At 46.5% G+C, this 22,168-nt stretch overlaps 1 protein-coding gene across 1 annotated transcript in view; it reads left to right on the forward strand.

Annotated features, from left to right (window-relative positions):
* SLC2A1 (solute carrier family 2 member 1) overlaps positions 1–22,168 on the forward strand; it is a 241,083-nt gene that overhangs the window by 44,507 nt on the left and 174,408 nt on the right. The window lies entirely within an intron of this gene.

Consider the following 22,168-nt stretch of genomic DNA (forward strand, 5'->3'; position numbering starts at 1 on the left):
ACCAGGGCCTCTCTGTGACAAAACGGCTCCTGCCCCAATCTCCGAAGCATCCACTTCAACCTGAAAGGGAAGTGAGACATCAGGCTGGCACAAAACAGGCGCTGAAGTAAACCGGCGCTTCAACTCCTGGAAAGCCTCCACGGCAGCAGGAGCCCAGTTAGCTACATCAGAGCCTTTCTTGGTCATATCCGTCAGCGGTTTAACAACACTAGAGAAATTTGCGATAAAACGACGGTAGAAGTTAGCAAAACCCAAGAACTTCTGAAGACTCTTAACTGACGAGGGTTGAGTCCAATCATGAATAGCTCGGACCTTGACTGGATCCATCTCCACAGCAGAAGGGGAAAAAATGAACCCCAAAAAGGGAACCTTCTGTACACCAAAGAGACACTTTGAGCCTTTTACAAACAAAGAATTTTCACGCAGAATCTCAAAAACCATCCTGACCTGCTCCACATGCGAGTCCCAATCATCAGAAAAAAACAGAATATCATCCAGATAAACAATCAAAAATTTATCCAGATACTTCCGGAAAATGTCATGCATGAAGGACTGAAAAACTGAAGGTGCATTAGAGAGACCGAATGGCATCACCAAGTACTCAAAATGACCTTCGGGCGTATTGAATGCGGTTTTCCATTCATCGCCCTGCCTAATGCGCACAAGGTTGTACGCACCACGAAGGTCTATCTTGGTGAACCACTTGGCACCTTTAATCCGGGCAAACAAATCTGACAACAGCGGCAAAGGATACTGAAATTTGACAGTGATCTTATTTAAAAGCCGATAGTCAATACAAGGCCTCAAAGATCCGTCCTTTTTGGCCACAAAAAAGAATCCCGCACCAAGAGGGGAAGAAGAAGGACGGATATGCCCCTTCTCAAGAGACTCCTTGATATATGAACGCATCGCGGTATGTTCAGGTACCGACAGATTAAACAGTCTCCCCTTAGGAAACTTACTGCCAGGAATCAAATCTATTGCACAGTCACATTCCCTATGAGGAGGCAGTGCACTGGACTTAGACTCGCTGAAGACATCCTGATAATCAGACAAATACGCCGGAACTTCCGAAGGCGTAGAAGAAGCAATAGACAAGGGCAGGGAATCTCCATGAATTCCATGGCAGCCCCAACTTGACACTGACATAGCCTTCCAGTCCAAGACTGGATTATGGGTCTGTAACCATGGCAACCCCAAAACAACCAAATCATGCATTTTATGCAGAACAAGAAAACGTATTACCTCCCGATGTTCGGGAGTCATGCACATGGTAACCTGTGTCCAAAACTGTGGTTTATTTTTTTGCCAATGGCGTAGAATCAATACCCCTAAGAGGGATAGGATTTACCAATGGCTCAAGAACAAATCCGCAGCGCTTGGCAAATGACAGATCCATAAGGCTCAGGGCAGCACCCGAGTCCACAAACGCCATGACAGGATACGATGACAGTGAGCAAATCAAAGTTACAGATAGAATAAATTTAGGTTGCAAATTACCAATGGCGACCGGACTAACAACCTTAGTAAGATGTTTAGAGCATGCTGAGATAACATGTGTAGAATCACCACAGTAGTAACACAAGCCATTCTGGCGTCTATGAATTTTCCGCTCATTTCTAGTCAGGATTCTATCACATTGCATTAAATCAGGTGTCTGTTCAGACAACACCATGAGGGAATTAGCGGTTTTGCGCTCCCGCAACCGCCGGTCGATTTGAATAGCCAGGGCCATAGAATCATTCAGACCTGTGGGAATGGGAAAACCCACCATCACATTCTTAATGGCTTCAGAAAGGCCATTTCTAAAATTAGCAGCCAATGCACACTCGTTCCACTGGGTCAGCACGGACCATTTCCGAAATTTTTGGCAATACACTTCAGCCTCGTCCTGGCCCTGAGACATAGCCAGCAAGGCCTTTTCTGCCTGAATCTCAAGATTAGGTTCCTCATAAAGCAAACCGAGCGCCAGAAAAAACGCATCAATGTCAGCCAATGCCGGATCTCCTGGCGCCAGCGAGAAGGCCCAATCCTGAGGGTCGCCCCGTAAAAAAGAAATAACAATTTTTACTTGCTGAGCGGAGTCTCCAGATGAACAGGGTTTCAGGGACAAAAACAATTTACAATTATTCCTGAAATTTCTAAATTTAAATCGGTCTCCGGAAAACGGTTCAGGAATCGGTATCTTAGGTTCTGACACAGGACTTCTGATAACATAATCTTGTATGCCCTGCACACGAGCAGCAAGCTGGTCCACACTTGTAATCAAGGTCTGGACATTCATGTCTGCAGCAAACACAAGCCACTCAGAGGTAAAGGGGAAAAGAAAAAAAAATGAGAAAGAGAAAAAAAAACCTCAGAACTTTCTTTCTTATAATCCCGCTTCTGCAATGCATTTAACATTTAATACTGGCCTGGCAAACTGTTATGACCCCAATGGCGAGGGTCTCAGAGAAACAAGAAAGTCTGTGACGTACAAAAATCCAGCTCATAGGGCAGTGGTAACTGGGTTGACCATATATCTACTCCTAACGCCAACACTAGCAGTAGCCGGGGAACATGCCTACGTTGGTCGCTAGATGTCTCGCGCCAGCCGGAGGACTAACTACCCCTAGAAGAGGAAAACAAAGACCTCTCTTGCCTCCAGAGAATAGACCCCAAAAGTAGGATAGTAGCCCCCCACAAATAATAACGGTGAGGTAAGAGGAAATAACAAACACAGAGATGAACTAGATTTTAGCAAAGAGAGGCCCACTTTACTAATAGCAGAATGTAGTAAGATAACTTATATGGTCAACAAAAACCCTATCAAAATCCACGCTGGAGATTCAAGAACCCCCGAACCGTCTAACGGCCCGGGGGGAGAACACCAGCCACCCTAGAGCTTCCAGCAAGGTCAGGAAACAAATAATATGCAAGCTGGACAAAAATGCAAACAAAAACAAATAGCAAAAAGCAAGAAAGCAGACTTAGCTTAATCAAGCAGGAACCAGGATCAGTAGGCAAGAGCACTACAGATTAGCTCTGATATCAACGTTGCCAGGCATTGAACTGAAGGTCCAGAGAGCTTATATAGCAACACCCCTGACCTAACGACCCAGGTGAGCATACAAGGGATGAATGACATACCCAGAGTCAAATCACTAGTAGCCACTAGAGGGAGCCAAAAGGTAAATTCACAACAATATACACCGCCAACTCTTGGAATATATATATATATATATATATATATATATATATATATATATATATACATACATACATATGTACTAGCTGTACTACCCGGCTTCGCCCGGGGTAATAACTGCTGTTAGCAAAATAGAATGTGTTAACAAAAATTTATTCTGCACAAAAAAAACACAAAACAAATAGATAGAAATGTAATTATTAAAAGGCAAAAACGAAGCTAATAGAAGCATTTTACAACATATATTTCAACACCAGAGATATTCCACACAGATTTAACTAAATTGGCCAAGTAATGTGAAGTAATCTTCTACTACTTATTCGAGAGCCTTTTGATAAATGACATTCTTAGATTTTCCTTCAGGTGCAAAGACAAACAGATTTTTGGCTGTTCCAACTCTTGAACAGGCCACATAAAGTTGACCATGAGAAAAGCATGGAGATTGTAAATCTAAGCTAGCTGAAGAGCCCGGCATTGCCTGGGCATAGTAAATATCTGTGGTTAGTTATAGCACCTCACTTCTCTTATTTTCCCATCACGCCTCTCATTTTCCCCATCACATCTTTCATTTTCCCCCTCACATCTCTCATTTTTTCCCTCACATCTCCTCCTGTATATAGTATATATCTGTATGTCATCTCCTCCTGTATTAGACCTCGTTCACATGTTATTTGGTCAGTATTTTTACCTCAGTATTTGTAAGCTAAATTGGCAGCCTGATAAATCCCCAGCCAACAGTAAGCCCACCCCCTGGCAGTATATATTAGCTCACACATACACATAATAGACTGGTCATGTGACTGACAGCTGCCGGATTCCTATATGGTACATTTGTTGCTCTTGTAGTTTGTCAGCTTATTAATCAGATTTTTATTTTTGAAGGATAATACCAGACTTGTGTGTGTTTTAGGGCGAGTTTCGTGTGTCAAGTTGTGTGTGTTGAGTTGCGTGTGGCGACATGCATGTAGCGACTTTTGTGAGATGAGTTATGTGTGGCGACATGCGTGTAGCAACTTTTTGTGTGTCGAGTTGCATGTGACAGGTTAGTGTAGCAAGTTGTGTGCAGCAAGTTTTGCGCATGGCGAGTTTTGCGCATGGCGAGTTTTATGTGTGGTGCCTTTTGAGTATGTGCAAGTTTTGTGTGAGGCAACTTTTGCATGTGTTGCAACTTTTGTGCATGTGGCAATTTTTCCGCGTGTGCAAGTTTTGCGTGTGGCGAGTTTTCCATGAGGTGAGTTTTGCACGTGTGGCGAGTTTTGCATGTGGAGAGTTTTGCGCGTGGCGAGTTTTGAGCGGCGACTTTTCTGTTTCAACTTTTATGTGGCGAGGTTGGTGTATGTGTGGTGAAATGTGCGCTGAGGGTGGTATATGTGTTCGAGCACGTGGTAGTGTGTGGCGCATTTTGTGTGTGTGTTCATATCCCCGTGGTGGTGTGGTGATTATCCCATGTCGGGGCCCCACCTTAGCAACTGTACAGTATATACTCTTTGGCACCATCGCTCTCATTCTTTAAGTCCCCCTTGTTCACATCTGGCAGCTGTTAATTTGCCTCCAACACTTTTCCTTTCATTTTTTCCCCATTATGTAGATAGGGGCAAAATTGTTTGGTGAATTGGAAAGCGCGGGGTTAAAATTTCACCTCACAACATAGCCTATGACGCTCTCGGGGTCCAGACGTGTAACTGTGCAAAATTTTGTGGCTGTAGCTGCGACGGTTCAGATGCCAATCCTGGACATACATACACACATAAATACACACATTCAGAGCTCAGGTTAATTACCTGTAGCAAAATAGAAGCTGAGCTGTGATTGGTTGCTATTGGCAGCCTGATAAATCCCCAGCCAACAGGAAGCCCTCCCCCCTGGCAGTATATATTAGCTCACACATACACATAATAGACAGGTCATGTGACTGACAGCTGCCGTATTTCCTATATAGTACATTTGTTGCTCTTGTAGTTTGTCAGCTTATTAATCAGATTTTTATTTTTGAAGGACAATACCAGACTTGTGTGTGTTTTAGGGCGAGTTTCATGTGTCAAGTTGTGTGTGTTGAGTTGCGTGTGGCGACATGCACGTAGCGACTTTTGTGAGATGAGTTTTGTGTGGCGACATGCGTGTAGCAACATTTTGTGTGTCGAGTTGCATGTGACAGGTTAGTGTAGCAAGTTGTGTGCAGCAAGATTTGTGCATGGCGAGTTTTGCGCGTGGCGAGTTTTATGTGTGGTGCGTTTTGAGTATGTGCAAGTTTTGTGTGAGGCAACTTTTGCATGTGGTGCAACTTTTGTACATGTGGCAATTTTTCTGTGTGTGCAAGTTTTGCATAAGGTGAGTTTTCCATGAGGTGAGTTTTGCACGTGTGGCGAGTTTTGCGTGAGCTTAGTTTTGCATATGGCGAGTTTTGCATGTAGCGAGTTTTGCGCGTTGCGAGTTTTGAGTGGTGACTTTTGTGTTTCGACTTTTATGTGGCGAGGTTGGTGTGTGTGTGGTGAAATGTGTGCTGAGGGTCGTATATGTGTTCAAGCACGTGGTAGTGTGTGGCGCATTTTGTGTTTGTGTTCATATCCCCGTGTGTGGTGAGTATCCCATGTCGGGGCCCCACCTTAGCAACTGTACGGTATATACTCTTTGGCGCCATCGCTCTCTTAAGTCCTCATTGTTCACATCTGGCAGCTGTCAATTTTCCTCCAACACTTTTCCCTTCACTTTTTCCCCATTATGTAGATAGGGGCAAAATTGTTTGGTGAATTGGAACGTGCGGGGTTAAAATTTCACCTCACAACATAGCCTATGACGCTCTCGGGGTCCAGACGTGTGACTGTGCAAAATTTTGTGGCTGTAGCTGCGACGGTGCAGATGCCAATCCCGGACATACACACATACATACATACTGTAAGGTTTCTCTTACTGAGAGTGTTGGGGGACACTCACTTGGCCGCGATATTCAAGCACACGGGCACGGGTTTATAAAACAAAGCAGTCCATGCGGTTTATTAAGCCTCATAAACCGGGTTACGCACAGTTCATAACATGAAACACAACAGGCACCAACTGGTGATATTTACTTGCAGCTTCTAACACATCAGTGTACGGCTTTGCCTCACGGACACTAACACGCTGGTCCTCCCTTAACCAGTTCCCAAGGGAGACCACATAGTTCATAGAACTTCACAAGCACTACCGGCCTGTACGATACCTGATGGGAGCTCCGGCTCCACCTGCTGACTCCTCGCCAGTCCACACCTCCGGGTAAGCTGCCTTACAGGGATCACCAACTTGCCTGGCCGGCACGCACTAGTCAGTCCAGACCTCACCGAAGGACTCCAGCTTCCCCAGACTCCGTTATCACTCTTCTGGGTAAGCTGCCTAACAGGGATCCCCAACTTGCCTGTCCGGCATACAGTAGTCAGTCCAGACCTCACCGAAGGACTCCAGCTTCCCCAGTTCCACTGTGCACTGCTCCGGGATCCGGTCCTCCTACTAGGACCTCCCACGCCAGCAGGTGCTTTCCAGGAAGCCTCCTCTCAGGCTTCCAACACAGGAACACACCGAGCCCTCAGGAACTCCCTCAGGGGTTTTGCACTTGGACCCTTCAGGTCCAAACACCGGAACCACACAGGAACATGTGACCCACACTCTGGTCACGTTATGTACCTGTAACCACACCCACAGTAATGGATCACATGGACTGGTCACGTGATCCTGACATCACTGCAGGTCAATTCTCATGGCCTCAATACAACTCCGTGCAGATCCCGGGGAGACCATGCAGCGCCCCCTACCTGTTACAGGGGTTACTGCATCACATATATCACATATCCTCCCCCTCTGTTCACACCTGTAGGGTTGAACACCTGTCATACACGTGGGATCACGGGATATGTCATGCACGTTGCCTTGCCCTTCCTGTCGAGAGAACCGTCTCAGTCGGTTTTGAGCATCACACAGACCCATCCAGTTGTTGAGTTTACCCCGCCCCCAGCGGTCAACATGTAGGCCTTGAGGTTTGGCCCTCAAGTTACAGTCTGTCCGTGACACCAAACCTTTAGTCAAGTTTGTCTTTTTACCCGACCTTTCTCTCCAGGGTCGCCACCCACGGTTTGTACGGACATTAGACCCACTTACAGTCGAGACTAGCAACTGATCAGAGTCTGACCCTCCATCACTACGTCTACTACTGTACATGTCCTTTTTGTTTCCTTTTCGTTGGGAAGAAGGCGGCTGCCACCTTGTGTTCTGCAGCTGTTTATTGACCTGCCGTCTGTACAGTCTCAGCTGCTCTATTTCTCTCAGGTAGGCCACGCGATACCTCAGGAGCATCCGGATATTCGCTAGACTCTCCTTGGACCCGACAACCAGGAATGACACCATTCCATCTTCACCCACCTGGGCCTTGTCTTCAGCCGGAATCCTCAGTCTCTTCACACCGGACACATCCACCATCTCCTGCATCGCTTTTCCAAATCGGCCAGTGAGCTTCGCTACCAGAGCTCTGGGCACTTGGACTGTGTCCTCCACCAATCCCAGACGACTTTGAGCTTTCCTGGCTTGCTCCAAACAACGAGTGGCCTCACCATTCCCCAACAGGACCCTCTGTTTCGTGCAGAGGCACCGTAGGTGCATGTCCCTCAGGACAGCCACCCTCTTCACTGTGACTTCCTTAGTAGACAGTACCACCAACTGTTTCGTCTCCAGTGCCCACTACACGCTTCCACTGCCTTTTTAAAGGCCTCATGCACACCCTCGCGGGTACATGCATCTTGCGCCTCTACGGGTACATCTATCACGCACTTGAAGAGCGGAGTCTCACTTCCTTCAAGAACAGATGGCTCCTGCCTTGCCATGGACCTTTCCATCAAGACACCTGTCACAACCGGGTGACCATCTTGTTCTGCTTTTAGCGCCAACTCCTCTTCAGCTTTACTCTCATTACCACTCTGGTACTGGCACGAGAAGTCTGCGACCACCACCTCTTTTCCTTGTAGAGGGCCTTTTAGTGCTTCTCTAAGCACTACAATGTCTTCCTTTAGGGTCTGATACACACTTTGCCACCTGAACAGGTGGCCTCTGAGCTCCGAGACTTCCTTCTCCAGCTCATCCACTCTGCGCTCAGCCGCTTGTTTCAGGACCCTTTCTTGTTCGACATGGTCGTTCACCGTCTCTATAACCAATTCCATCTCGCTTCTCCCATCCTCCGGATTGGTGAAACATCCATCACTTGAGGAGGTATTCACTTCCGGCACCATCTCCTTGGTGGCCTCCTCCACTTCCGCACCCTCCGACTCTGCACTGTCAGGGTCGGCCCTCTCTTGGGTCTCAGCGGTGACGTCATTAGGTTCGTCCCTTTTCCCTGGGACTTCAGAGTACTTCATACACCCCAGGTCCTCAGCATCTTCCGTCAATTCCCCACACGGAGCAACGGGTTCAGCCCCTTTGGCTCTTTTACGTCTCCGGCGACGGGAGGAAGAATTGCCTGAGTCAACCTTAATACACTCTTTTCCACTGGCGTCACCGTCTGAATGGGAGTTGCCACCAATCGTCACCACAGGTCCTGGACCCCGTCCTCCACCCGTCAGCACAGGTCCTGGACCCCGTCCTCCACCTGTCACCACAGGTCCTGGACCCCGTCCTCCACCCGTCAGCACAGGTCCTGGACCCCGTCCTCCACCTGTCACCACAGGTCCTGGACCCCGTCCTCCACCCGTCAGCACAGGTCCTGGACCCCGTCCTCCACCTGTCACCACAGGTCCTGGACCCCGTCCTCCACCCGTCACCACAGGTCCTGGACCCCGTCCTCCACCCGTTACCATAGGTCCTGGACCCCGTCCTCCACCCGTTACCACAGGTCCTGGACCCCGTCCTCCACCTGTCACCAGGGCATATGCGCTTGTTACTGGCCATGACTTGTCACAGTCACCCCCAGAATCTGTGTCACACCCCACAGTCTGATGACGCCACGAGTCACTCTCTGTCTGGGTGTCAGCTCCACGTGTTTTATCCAGCAGACCACTATCAGTCATATTGTGGCACACTTCAGGTGACGTCAGGTCAGTTAGTTGGACAGTCGCACCTTTCCCTCTGGTCAGGCCTGCCTTCTCAACATTACTAACTGACATCCACATTATATCCACAAACACTTCAGCCTTTTCCCACAGGGCTACCAAATCTTGTCCTATTACCATAGGATACGGCAAGATCGGGTCTACAACCACCTCATGGTATGTGGAAACCTCCACTGCGACAATGTAGATAGTGGCTACCTGGAGATATTCAGTGTCGCCAGGTGACACAGAATCTCCTGGACGGGTTCTCAGCACAGACGCTTCTCTCCCCGGGTCTATCAACCCTTGCACACACTTTCCATCCAGCCAAAAAGGACACAGTCGTGACACCTCACTGATTGCCGCCCCTTTTTTGGCTCCGCCCCCTTTCTGGTCAAGTGCTCCGCTTTTTGATACCACCCCGGTTCGAGATTCAGCCCCCCTTCGGGATTCCACCCCTTTTTGGGCCATTACCCCTATTTGGGTTACCGCCCCTTTTTGGGTCTCCGCCCCCTTTTGGGCAACCATCCCCGTTTGGGCCACCGCTCACTATTTGGGATACTCCCCTCCCTGGGATACACCCCGTGGACTCCCCCACGGCACTCAGGCCCCAGTTCGCACAGTACACCCCAATGTCTCTGGGCTTTAAGAGTCTGCACAAAAAGAGAAAATTTATTTATTTTATTTTTTTCTCTATGTCACTACAGCTCCGACTGCTGTGGAACCTCTTGCTGCAACCACGGCTACTCTCCACACGGCTCTGCACGGCTCCACCGCTGCCGCTTGTCACCTTCGTGACCCCGCCGAGTCACAGCAGACGCTTGTCACTTTCGTAACCCCGCCGAGTTACAGCTAGACGCTTGTCACCTTCGTGGCTCTGCCACAGCAATTAACTCCACGTGTGCCAGCTGGATCGTTGCCAAAATTCTCCACCAATTGTAAGGTTTCTCTTACTGAGAGTGTTGGGGGACACTCACTTGGCCACGATATTCAAGCACACGGGCACGGGTTTATAAAACAAAGCAGTCCATGCGGTTTATTAAGCCTCATAAACCGGGTTACGCACAGTTCATAACATGAAACACAACAGGCACCAACTGGTGATATTTACTTGCAGCTTCTAACACTTCAGTGTACGGCTTTGCCTCACGGACACTAACACGCTGGTCCTCCCTTAACCAGTTCCCAAGGGAGACCACATAGTTCATAGAACTTCACAAGCACTACCGGCCTGTACGATACCTGATGGGAGCTCCGGCTCCACCTGCTGACTCCTCGCCAGTCCACACCTCCGGGTAAGCTGCCTTACAGGGATCACCAACTTGCCTGGCCGGCACGCACTAGTCAGTCCAGACCTCACCGAAGGACTCCAGCTTCCCCAGACTCCGTTATCACTCTTCTGGGTAAGCTGCCTAACAGGGATCCCCAACTTGCCTGTCCGGCATACAGTAGTCAGTCCAGACCTCACCGGACTCCAGCTTCCCCAGTTCCACTGTGCACTGCTCCGGGATCCGGTCCTCCTACTAGGACCTCCCACGCCAGCAGGTGCTTTCCAGGAAGCCTCCTCTCAGGCTTCCAACACAGGAACACACCGAGCCCTCAGGAACTCCCTCAGGGGTTTTGCACTTGGACCCTTCAGGTCCAAACACCGGAACCACACAGGAACATGTGACCCACACTCTGGTCACGTTATGTACCTGTAACCACACCCACAGTAATGGATCACATGGACTGGTCACGTGATCCTGACATCACTGCAGGTCAATTCTCACGGCCTCAATACAACTCCGTGCAGATCCCGGGGAGACCATGCAGCGCCCCCTACCTGTTACAGGGGTTACTGCATCACATATATCACAATACACACATTCAGCTTTATATATTAGATATACCTGTATGTAATCTCCTGTATATAGTATATACCTATGTGTCATCTCACCTATATATAGTATATATCTGTGTGTCATCTCCTTCTGTATATAGTATATACCTGTATGTCATCTCCTCCTATACATAGCATATACCTGTATGTCATCTCCTCCTGTATATACTATATACCTGTAGGTAATCTGCTCCTGTATATAGTATATACCTGTGTGTCATCTCCTCCTGTATATAGTATATACCTGTATGTCATCTCCTCCTGTATGTAGTATGTACCTGTATGTCATCTCCTCCTCTATATAGTATATACCTGTGTCATCTCTCCTGTATATAGTATATATCTGTGTGTCATCTCCTCCTGTATATAGTATATACCTGTGTGTCATCTCCCCTGTAAATAGTATATACCTGTGTGTCATCTCGTCCTGTATATAGTATATATCTGTATGTCATCTCCTCCTGTATTAGCCCTCGTTCACACGTTATTTGGTCAGTATTTTTACCTCAGTATTTGTAAGCTAAAATGGCAGCCTGATAAATCCCCAGCCAACAGTAAGCCCACCCCCTGGCAGTATATATTAGCTCACACATACACATAATAGACTAGTCATGTGACTGACAGCTGCCGGATTCCTATATGGTACATTTGTTGCTCTTGTAGTTTGTCTGCTTATTAATCAGATTTTTATTTTTGAAGGATAATACCAGACTTGTGTGTGTTTTAGGGCGAGTTTCGTGTGTCAAGTTGTGTGTGTTGAGTTGCGTGTGGCGACATACATGTAGGGACTTTTGTGAGATGAGTTTTGTGTGGCGACATGCGTGTAGCAACTTTTTGTGTGTCGAGTTGCATGTGACAGGTTAGTGTAGCAAGTTGTGTGCAGCAAGTTTTGCGCATGGCGAGTTTTGCACGTGGCGAGTTTTATGTGTGGTGCCTTTTGAGTATGTGCAAGTTTTGTGTGAGGCAACTTTTGCATGTGTTGCAACTTTTGTGCATGTGGCAATTTTTCTGCGTGTGGCAATTTTTCTGCGTGTGCAAGTTTTGCGTGTGGCGAGTTTTCCATGAGGTGAGTTTTGCACGTGTGGCGAGTTTTGCATGTGGAGAGTTTTGCGCGTGGTGAGCTTTGAGCGGCGACTTTTGTGTTTCTACTTTTATGTGGCGAGGTTGGTGTATGTGTGGTGAAATGTGCGCTGAGGGTGGTATATGTGTTCGAGCACGTGGTAGTGTGTGGCGCATTTTGTGTGTGTGTTCATATCCCCGTGGTGGCGTGGTGATTATCCCATGTCGGGGCCCCACCTTAGCAACTGTACAGTATATACTCTTTGGCGCCATCGCTGTCATTATTTAAGTCCCCCTTGTTCACATCTGGCAGCTGTTAATTTGCCTCCAACACTTTTCCTTTCATTTTTTCCCCATTATGTAGATAGGGGCAAAATTGTTTGGTGAATTGGAAAGTGCGGGGTTAAAATTTCACCTCACAACATAGCCTATGACGCTCTCGGGGTCCAGATGTGTGACTGTGCAAAATTTTGTGCCTGTAGCTGCGACGCCTCCAACACTTTTCCTTTCACTTTTTCCCCATTATGTAGATAGGGGCAAAATTGTTTGGTGAATTGGAAAGTGCAGGGTTAAAATTTCACCTCACAACATAGCCTATGACGCTCTCGGGGTCCAGACGTGTGACTGTGCAAAATTTTGTGGCTGTAGCTGCGACGGTTCAGATGCCAATCCCGGACATACATACATACATACACACATACACACATTCAGCTTTATATATTATATATATATATCTCAAAAAAATAAAGGGGACACTTAAACAACAGAATATAACTCCAAGTAAATCAAACTTCTGTGAAATCAAACTGTACACTTAGGAAGCAACACTGATTGACAATCAATTTCACATGCTGTTGTGCAAATGGAATAGATAACAGATGGAAATTATTGGCAACTAGCTGTACTACCCGGCTTCGCCCGGGTTAATGACTGCTGTTAGCAAAATAGAATGTGATAACAAAAATTTATTCTGCACACAAAAACCACAAAACAAATAGATAGAAATGTAATTATTAAAAGGCAAAAACTAAGCTAATAGAAGAATTTCACAACATATATTAGCTTTGTTATACTGAGAATGTCTTTGTTGCCTATATTAACCAATCAGAGCTCAGATTAATTAACTGTAGCAAAATAGAAGCTGAGCTGTGATTGGTTGCTATTGGCAGCCTGATAAATCCCCAGCCAACAGTAAGCCCTCCCCCTGGCAGTATATATTAGCTCACACATACACATAATAGACTGGTCATGTGACTGACAGCTGCCGGATTCCTATATGGTACATTTGTTGCTCTTGTAGTTTGTCTGCTTATTAATCAGATTTTTATTTTTGAAGGACAATACCAGACTTGTGTGTGTTTTAGGGCGAGTTTCATGTGTCAAGTTGTGTGTGTTGAGTTGCGTGTGGTGACATGCATGTAGCGACTTTTGTGAGATGAGTTTTGTGTGGCGACATGCGTGTAGCAACATTTTGTGTGTCAAGTTGCATGTGACAGGTTAGTGTAGCAAGTTGTGTGCAGCAAGATTTGTGCATGGCGAGTTTTGCGCGTGGCGAGTTTTATGTGTGGTGCGTTTTGAGTATGTGCAAGTTTTGTGTGAGGCAACTTTTGCATGTGGTGCAACTTTTGTACATGTGGCAATTTTTCTGTGTGTGCAAGTTTTGCATGAGGTGAGTTTTCCATGAGGTGAGTTTTGCACGTGTGGCAAGTTTTGCTTGAGCCTAGTTTTGCATATGGCGAGTTTTGCATGTAGCGAGTTTTGCGCGTGGCGAGTTTTGAGTGGTGACTTTTGTGTTTCGACTTTTATGTGACGAGGTTGGTGTGTGTGTGGTGAAATGTGTGCTGAGGGTCGTATATGTGTTCAAGCACGTGGTAGTGTGTGGCGCATTTTGTGTTTGTGTTCATATCCCCGTGTGTGGTGAGTATCCCATGTCGGGGCCCCACCTTATCAACTGTACGGTATATACTCTTTGGCGCCATCGCTCTAATTCTTTAAGTCCCCATTGTTCACATCTGGCAGCTGTCAATTTTCCTCCAACACTTTTCCCTTCACTTTTTCCCCATTATGTAGATAGGGGCAAAATTGTTTGGTGAATTGGAACGCGCGGGGTTAAAATTTCACTTCACAACATAGCCTATGACGCTCTCGGGGTCCAGACGTGTGACTGTGCAAAATTTTGTGGCTGTAGCTGCGACGGTGCAGATGCCAATCCCGGACATACACACATACATACACACATTCAGCTTTATATATTAGATATACCTGTGTGTCATCTCACCTATATATAGTATATATCTGTGTGTCATCTCCTCCTGTATATAGTATATACCTGTATGTCATCTCCTCCTATACATAGCATATACCTGTATGTCATCTCCTCCTGTATATACTATATACCTGTAGGTAATCTGCTCCTGTATATAGTATATACCTGTATATCATCTCCTGCTGTATGTAGTATGTACCTGTATGTCATCTCCTCCTCTATATAGTATATACCTGTGTGTCATCTCTCCTGTATATAGTATATATCTGTGTCATCTCCTCCTGTATATAGTATATACCTGTGTGTCATCTCCCCTGTAAATAGTATATACCTGTGTGTCATCTCCTCTTGTATATAGTATATATCTGTATGTCATCTCCTCCTGTATTAGACCTCGTTCACACGTTATTTGGTCAGTATTTTTACCTCAGTATTTATAAGCTAAATTGGCAGCCTGATAAATCCCCAGCCAACAGTAAGCCCACCCCCTGGCAGTATATATTAGCTCACACATACACATAATAGACTGGTCATGTGACTGACAGCTGCCGGATTCCTATATGGTACATTTGTTGCTCTTGTAGTTTGTCTGCTTATTAATCAGATTTTTATTTTTGAAGGATAATACCAGACTTGTGTGTGTTTTAGGGCGAGTTTCGTGTGTCAAGTTGTGTGTGTTGAGTTGCGTGTGGCGACATGCATGTAGCGACTTTTGTGAGATGAGTTTTGTGTGGCGACATGCGTGTAGCAACTTTTTGTGTGTCGAGTTGCATGTGACAGGTTAGTGTAGCAAGTTGTGTGCAGCAAGTTTTGCGCATGGCGAGTTTTGCGCGTGGTGAGTTTTATGTGTGGTGCCTTTTGAGTATGTGCAAGTTTTGTGTCAGGCAACTTTAGCATGTGTTGCAACTTTTGTGCATGTGGCAATTTTTCCGCGTATGCAAGTTTTGCGTGTGGCGAGTTTTCCATGAGGTGAGTTTTGCACGTGTGGCGAGTTTTGCATGTGGAGAGTTTTGTGCGTGGCGAGCTTTGAGCGGCGACTTTTGTGTTTCGACTTTTATGTGGCGAGGTTGGTGTATGTGTGGTGAAATGTGCGCTGAGGGTGGTATATGTGTTCGAGCATGTGGTAGTGTGTGGCGCATTTTGTGTGTGTGTTCATATCCCCGTGGTGGCGTGGTGATTATCCCATGTCGGGGCCCCACCTTAGCAACTGTACAGTATATACTCTTTGGTGCCATCGCTCTCATTCTTTAAGTCCCCCTTGTTCACATCTGGCAGCTGTTAATTTGCCTCCAACACTTTTCCTTTCATTTTTTCCCCATTATGTAGATAGGGGCAAAATTGTTTGGTGAATTGGAAAGCGCGGGGTTAAAATTTCACCTCACAACATAGCTTTGACGCTCTCGGGGTCCAGACGTGTGACTGTGCAAAATTTTGTGCCTGTAGCTGCGACGCCTCCAACACTTTTCCTTTCACTTTTTCCCCATTATGTAGATAGGGGCAAAATTGTTTGGTGAATTGGAAAGCGCGGGGTTAAAATTTCACCTCACAACATAGCCTATGACGCTCTCGGGGTCCAGACGTGTGACTGTGCAAAATTTTGTGGCTGTAGCTGCGACGGTTCAGATGCCAATCCCGGACATACACACATACACACATACATACATACACACATACACACATTCAGCTTTATATATTAGATTATCAAGACCCCCTCAATAAAGGAGTGGTTCTGCATGTGGGGACCACAGACACATCTCACTACCAATGCTTTCTGGCTGTTGTTTTGGTCACTTTTGAATGTTGGTTGTGCTTTCACACTCGTGATAGCATGAGACGGACTCTACAACACACACAAGTGGCTCAGGAAGTGCAGCTTATCCAGGATGGCACATCAATGTGAGCTGTGGCAAGGAGGTTTGTGTTTCTGTCGGCGTAGTGTCCAGAGGCTGGAGGCGCTACCAGGAGACAGGCCAGTACACCAGGAGACGTGGAGGGGGCCGTAGGAGGGCAACAACCCAGCAGCAGGACCGCTACCTCAGCCTTTGTGCAAGGAGGAAGAGAAGGAGCACTGCCAGAGCCCTACAAAATGACCTCCAGCAGGCCACAAATGTGCATGTGTCTGCACAAAAGGTTAGAAACCGACTCCATGAGGATGGAGTGTATATATACACTGCTCAAAAAAATAAAGGGAACACTAAAATCCTACATCCTAGATATCACTAAATGAAATATTCCAGTTGTAAATCTTTATTCATTACATAGTGGAATGTGTTGAGAACAATAAAACCTAAAAATGATCAACGTGAATCACAACTAATATCCCACGGAGGTCTGGAGTTGGAATGATGCTTAAAATCAAAGACGAAAATGAAGTTACAGGCTGATCCAACTAGTGGAAATGCCTCAATACAAGGAAATGATGCTCAGTAGTGTGTGTGGTCTCCACGTGTCTGTATGACCTACCTACAACGCCTGGGCATGCTCCTGAGCCAGCAGATGGTCTCCTGAGGGATCTCCTCCCAGACCTGGACTAAAGCACCTGCCAACTCCTGGACAGTTTATGGTGCAACGTGATGTTGGTGGATGGTACGAGACATGATGTCCCAGATGTGTTCAATCGGATTCAGGTCTGGGGAACTGGTGGGCCAGTCCATAGCTTCACTGCCTTCATCTTGCAGGAACTGCTGACACACTCCAGCCACATGAGGTCATTATCCTGCATTAGGAGGAACCCAGGGCCAACTGCACCAACATAAGGTCTCACAAGGGGTCTGAGGCTCTCATCTCGATACCTAATGGCAGTCAGGCTACCTCTGGCAAGCACAAGGGGAGCTGTACGGCCCTCCATAGAAATGCCACCCCACACCATTACTGATCCACTGCCAAACCGGTCATGCTGAAGGATGCTGCAGGAAGATCGCTCTCCACGGTGACTCCAGACTCTGTCACGTCTATCACATGTGCTCAGTGTGAACCTGCTTTCATCTGTGAATAGCACAGTGGCGAATTTGCCAATCCTGGTGTTCTGTCGCAAATGCCAAGCGTCCTGCACGATCAGTGGACGTCGGGCAGTCAGACCATCCTCATGCAGTCGATTTCTAACCGTTTGTGTAGACACATGCATATTTATGGCCTGCTGGAGGTCATTTTGCAGGGCTCTGGCAGTGCTCCTCCTGTTCCTCCTTGCACAAGGGTCTGAGGTAGTGGTCCTGCTGCTCGGTTGGTTGTTGCCCTCCTACGGCCCACTCCACGTCTCCTGGCCTGTCTCCTGGTAGCGCCTCCAGCCTCTGGACACTACGCTGACAGACACAGCAAACCTTCTTGCTACAGCTCGCATTGATGTGCCATCCTGGATGAGCTGCACTACCTGAGCCACTTGTGTGGGTTTTAGGTCTTATTCTTCTCAACACATTCCACTATGTAATGAATAAAGATTTACAACTGGAATATTTCATTCAGTGATATCTAGGATGTGGTATTTTAGTGTTCCCTTTATTTTTTTTGAGCAGTGTATATACATACACCCCCCCCCCCTTAAGGTCACTACCAGCTTCACAATAACAAAAGAACTATTATCTACCACGACAAATTGTTTATATGGGTCGATTGGATGCTGTTACAGGTAGCGTATGGCTGTAGTGGTGCACTTTACAGAGCAAGATGAATGGCGCTATTACATTTTAGATTTAATCCAGAAAGATAGGTAGTGTTTATAAAAAATATACTAGATGATACAAAATACGATTTATATATTTACATAAAATAATTAACAATAATGAAAGAAAACTACTAAACCTGATGTCATGGAAATAGCTTAGAGCTTAGCGGATGGAAGCACTCAGATTAGGAAAATGGACAAAGTTCACAGCAAACTGTCTTCCCAATACCCAAACCAAAATACTTTGTTATGAGCTCAAAGCTACGCCCACACACCTTCTCTTGATGACCTCATGTGGGGACGGATTGTGTGATGTGCTTGGTCCTTCAGAATTTTATAAGATCGCCAACTTACAGGATATCTTCACCCCTAAAGGTTCCAGGCTGGAGATATTGTTGTTATATTTTACCATTACGTAGAGATCAAACGTAAGAGATATAGAATCATCTATTGTACCGTTATTAAGTTAAAGGGATTCTAGTAGACTTACAGGGGTGTGTGAGTTCTGTTCGTCCTTTTGCTACAACACCGAAAACCTATATCTCATAAATATCAGATCAATACAAACCCCAATATTCTTATCTGTACAATGTAGATGCAGTGTCTGAAAAACCCTCAGCAAAATCCTTTGAACCCAAGATGTCTCTTCCTTGAAAAAAAAGGAGGCCAAGCACTTCTCTTCCTATTTGTAAACAAATGTCCAGCTTACTGTACTTGTCCATGGCAGGAAGTCTCTGCTTCAAAGGTTATTTTAATTACTTTTTCTCATTCTAACTTCTCAGTTCTAATTTTTTTTTTGTATTGCCCAAATGTTCAATGTGAGGTTGAAATGTCCCCTAACTGGAGATGTCTTATAAAATTTAGATTTTCCAATATTAGCCTTGTAAGTTAACTAAACATCATCTGTGGAGTTGGACGCACTCCGTTTAGCTAATTTTTCTATTATCCAGTACCCATGCAAACAGAGGAAAAATAAAGGGTAACCCATACACGGGTATGTATATGTGCAAACCAGTTACCCACTCCACGGTTGCTCCGTCCAGTCCTCTCTACTGACGCTCCGTCCAGTCCCCTCCAAGGATGCTCCGTCCAGTCTCCTTGATGCTCCCTCAGTGAAGTCTGGGCTTACACAGCTGCACAAGAGTTACCGACTACAGGGCACCCAGCAAACTGACTCCCCAGTGTGCAGTATTCAGCACCAGCCACTGCTTGCAAGCGGAGTAAGAGAATGATGAAAGGATGGCTGATATATCACCTATCCATCCTTAGAGATCAGCGGCAACATCACTAGAGAATGTCTCCTATCCATCACTAGAGGTCAGCGGTGACATCACTGAGAATGCCTCCTATCCATCACTAGAGATCAGCGGTGATATCACCGAGAATGCCTCCTATCCATCACTAGAGAACAGCGGTGACATCACCGAGAATGCCTCCTATCCATCACTAGAGAACAGCGGTGACATCACCAAGAATGCCTCCTATCCATCACTAGAGATCAGCTGTGACATCACTGAGAATGCCTCCTATCCATCACTACAGATCCGTAGTGACATCACTGAAAATGCCTCCTATCCATCACCAGAGATCAGAGGTGACATCACTGAGAATGTCTTCTATCCATCACTAGAGATCAGCGATGACATCACTGAGAATGTCTCCTACCCATCACCAGAGATCAGCAGTGACATCACTGAGAATGCCTCCTATCCATCACCAGAGATCAGCGGTGACATCACTGAGAATGCCTCCTGTTCATCACTAGAGATCAGCGGTGACATCACTGAGAATGCCTCGTATCCATCACCAGAGATCAGAGGTGACATCACTGAGAATGCCTCCCATCCATCACTAGATATCAGAGGTGACATCACTGAGAATGCCTCCTATCCATCACTAGAGATCAGCTGTGACATCACTGAGAATGCCTCCTATCCATCACTACAGATCCGTGGTGACATCACTGAAAATGCCTCCTATCCATCACCAGAGATCAGAGGTGACATCATTGAGAATGTCTTCTATCCATCACTAGAGATCAGCGATGACATCACTGAGAATGCCTCCTATCCATCACTAGAGATCAGCTGTGACATCACTGAGAATGCCTCCTATCCATCACTACAGATCCGTGGTGACATCACTGAAAATGCCTCCTATCCATCACCAGAGATCAGAGGTGACATCATTGAGAATGTCTTCTATCCATCACTAGAGATCAGCGATGACATCACTGAGAATGTCTCCTACCCATCACCAGAGATCAGCAGTGACATCACTGAGAATGCCTCCTATCCATCACCAGAGATCAGCGGTGACATCACTGAGAATGCCTCCTATCCATCACCAGAGATCAGAGGTGACATCACTGAGAATGCCTCCTATCCATCACTAGAGATCAGAGGTGACATCACTGAGAATACCTCCTATCCATCACCAGAGATCAGCGGTGACATCACTGAGAATGCCTCCTATCCATCACCAGAGATCAGAGGTGACATCACTGAGAATGTCTCCTATCCATCACTAGAGATCAGCGGTGACATCACTGAGAATGCCTCCTATCCATCACCAGAGATCAGAGGTGACATCACTGAGAATGTCTCCTATCCATCACTAGAGATCAGCGGTGACATCACTGAGAATGCCTCCTATCCATCACCAGAGATCAGAGGTGACATCACTGAGAATGTCTTCTATCCATCACTAGAGATCAGCGGTGACATCACTGAGAATGCCTCCTATGCATCACTAGAGATCAGAGGTGACATCACTGAGAATGCCTCCTATCCATCACCAGAGATCAGCGGTGACATCACTGAGAATGCCTCTTATCTATCACCAGAGATCAGCGGTGGCATCACTGAGAATGCCTCCTATCCATCACTAAAGATCGGTGGTGGCATCACTGAGAATGCCTCTTGTCATGAACCGGGGTTGTTTGGTTGCCCCTGGTTCTTTTCTGAAGGGGATTTATTTATATCCCACTTCCGGTTTAGAACTTGCAGCTCTCTGGTGCCCCCCTTACCCTCAGGTCAGAGAGCGAACTGCACGTAGGATAATTAGGCTGCCTTGCTATGTGCTGGCTATTGGGTACACTGCAGCGTGGGCGATATAGCTACTCCCACTCAGGCGGGAACAATAATTATCAAAGCCGTCTGTAGCTGCCTGTTTTCCCAAAGGCTCAGGACACTTTCGCTGCCACCAGCTCCTATTTCTTAATTAATAACGGGTCAGGAGCCAACCCAAATAGTAGCGTAATTTACTTTAGAGGACGTGTCTGTACGTTATAGAGCAAGGAGCAACGAAGCTAGTAATTTTATATATTTTACTCCAAAAGGTAGGCAGTGTTTACAAAAGTATAAAAAGATATTATAAAAGGAGAAAAAGTATCGTATGTACAGGCAATTACAAAAAATAAAAGTGATTAAAGATGAAAATAAACTTACAGTTGCTTATGTCCTTTCATAGCAGACCATGGAGTGCGGGGGAGGGGCGATACATCAAAATGCATCACAGAGTGTCTCTCAGCTAGTTCCCAGGACAAAAACTAGGGCAAAATAAATGAGGTCTCCCTGTCTTATATCTGCGCCCAAAACCAAGGCACTCCCCTTGTGGTGTCCTCACTGGATGGCTGAATACTCCCCTTTCTGAAAGATATGAAAAGCATCTCTAAATATATCTCAGCGTATGAACCTCATAGAAGGACGACACCATTATCATTATACTCAGCGTGACATGGGGTTCATTTAAGTATAAACACGAAGGGGATACATGACCTGCTTACAGAGTAATCTGTTCCTTGAATTTGCGACCTTACAGGTAGGGCTGCAAATGTTGCAGGGCCCAGACCATGGCCAGGCACGCCTTCTTGATGGTGGAATAGGCCACTTCCCTCGGCTCGGGAACAACACGGGGTGCTCTTGGTTCCCTGAGTAGACCTGGCTGAGCACAGCACGAGGCCAAACACCGGAGAACTGCTCAGGCCTGTTTTCAAAGACCGGAAGGCTACCTCACAGCCGTCTGTCAAGTTGACTGTTTGGGGTATCCTCTTCCTGGTGAGGTCCGTCAAGGG

Source organism: Ranitomeya variabilis, chromosome 4 (assembly GCF_051348905.1).
Source record: "Ranitomeya variabilis isolate aRanVar5 chromosome 4, aRanVar5.hap1, whole genome shotgun sequence".
Lineage (NCBI taxonomy): Eukaryota > Metazoa > Chordata > Amphibia > Anura > Dendrobatidae > Ranitomeya > Ranitomeya variabilis.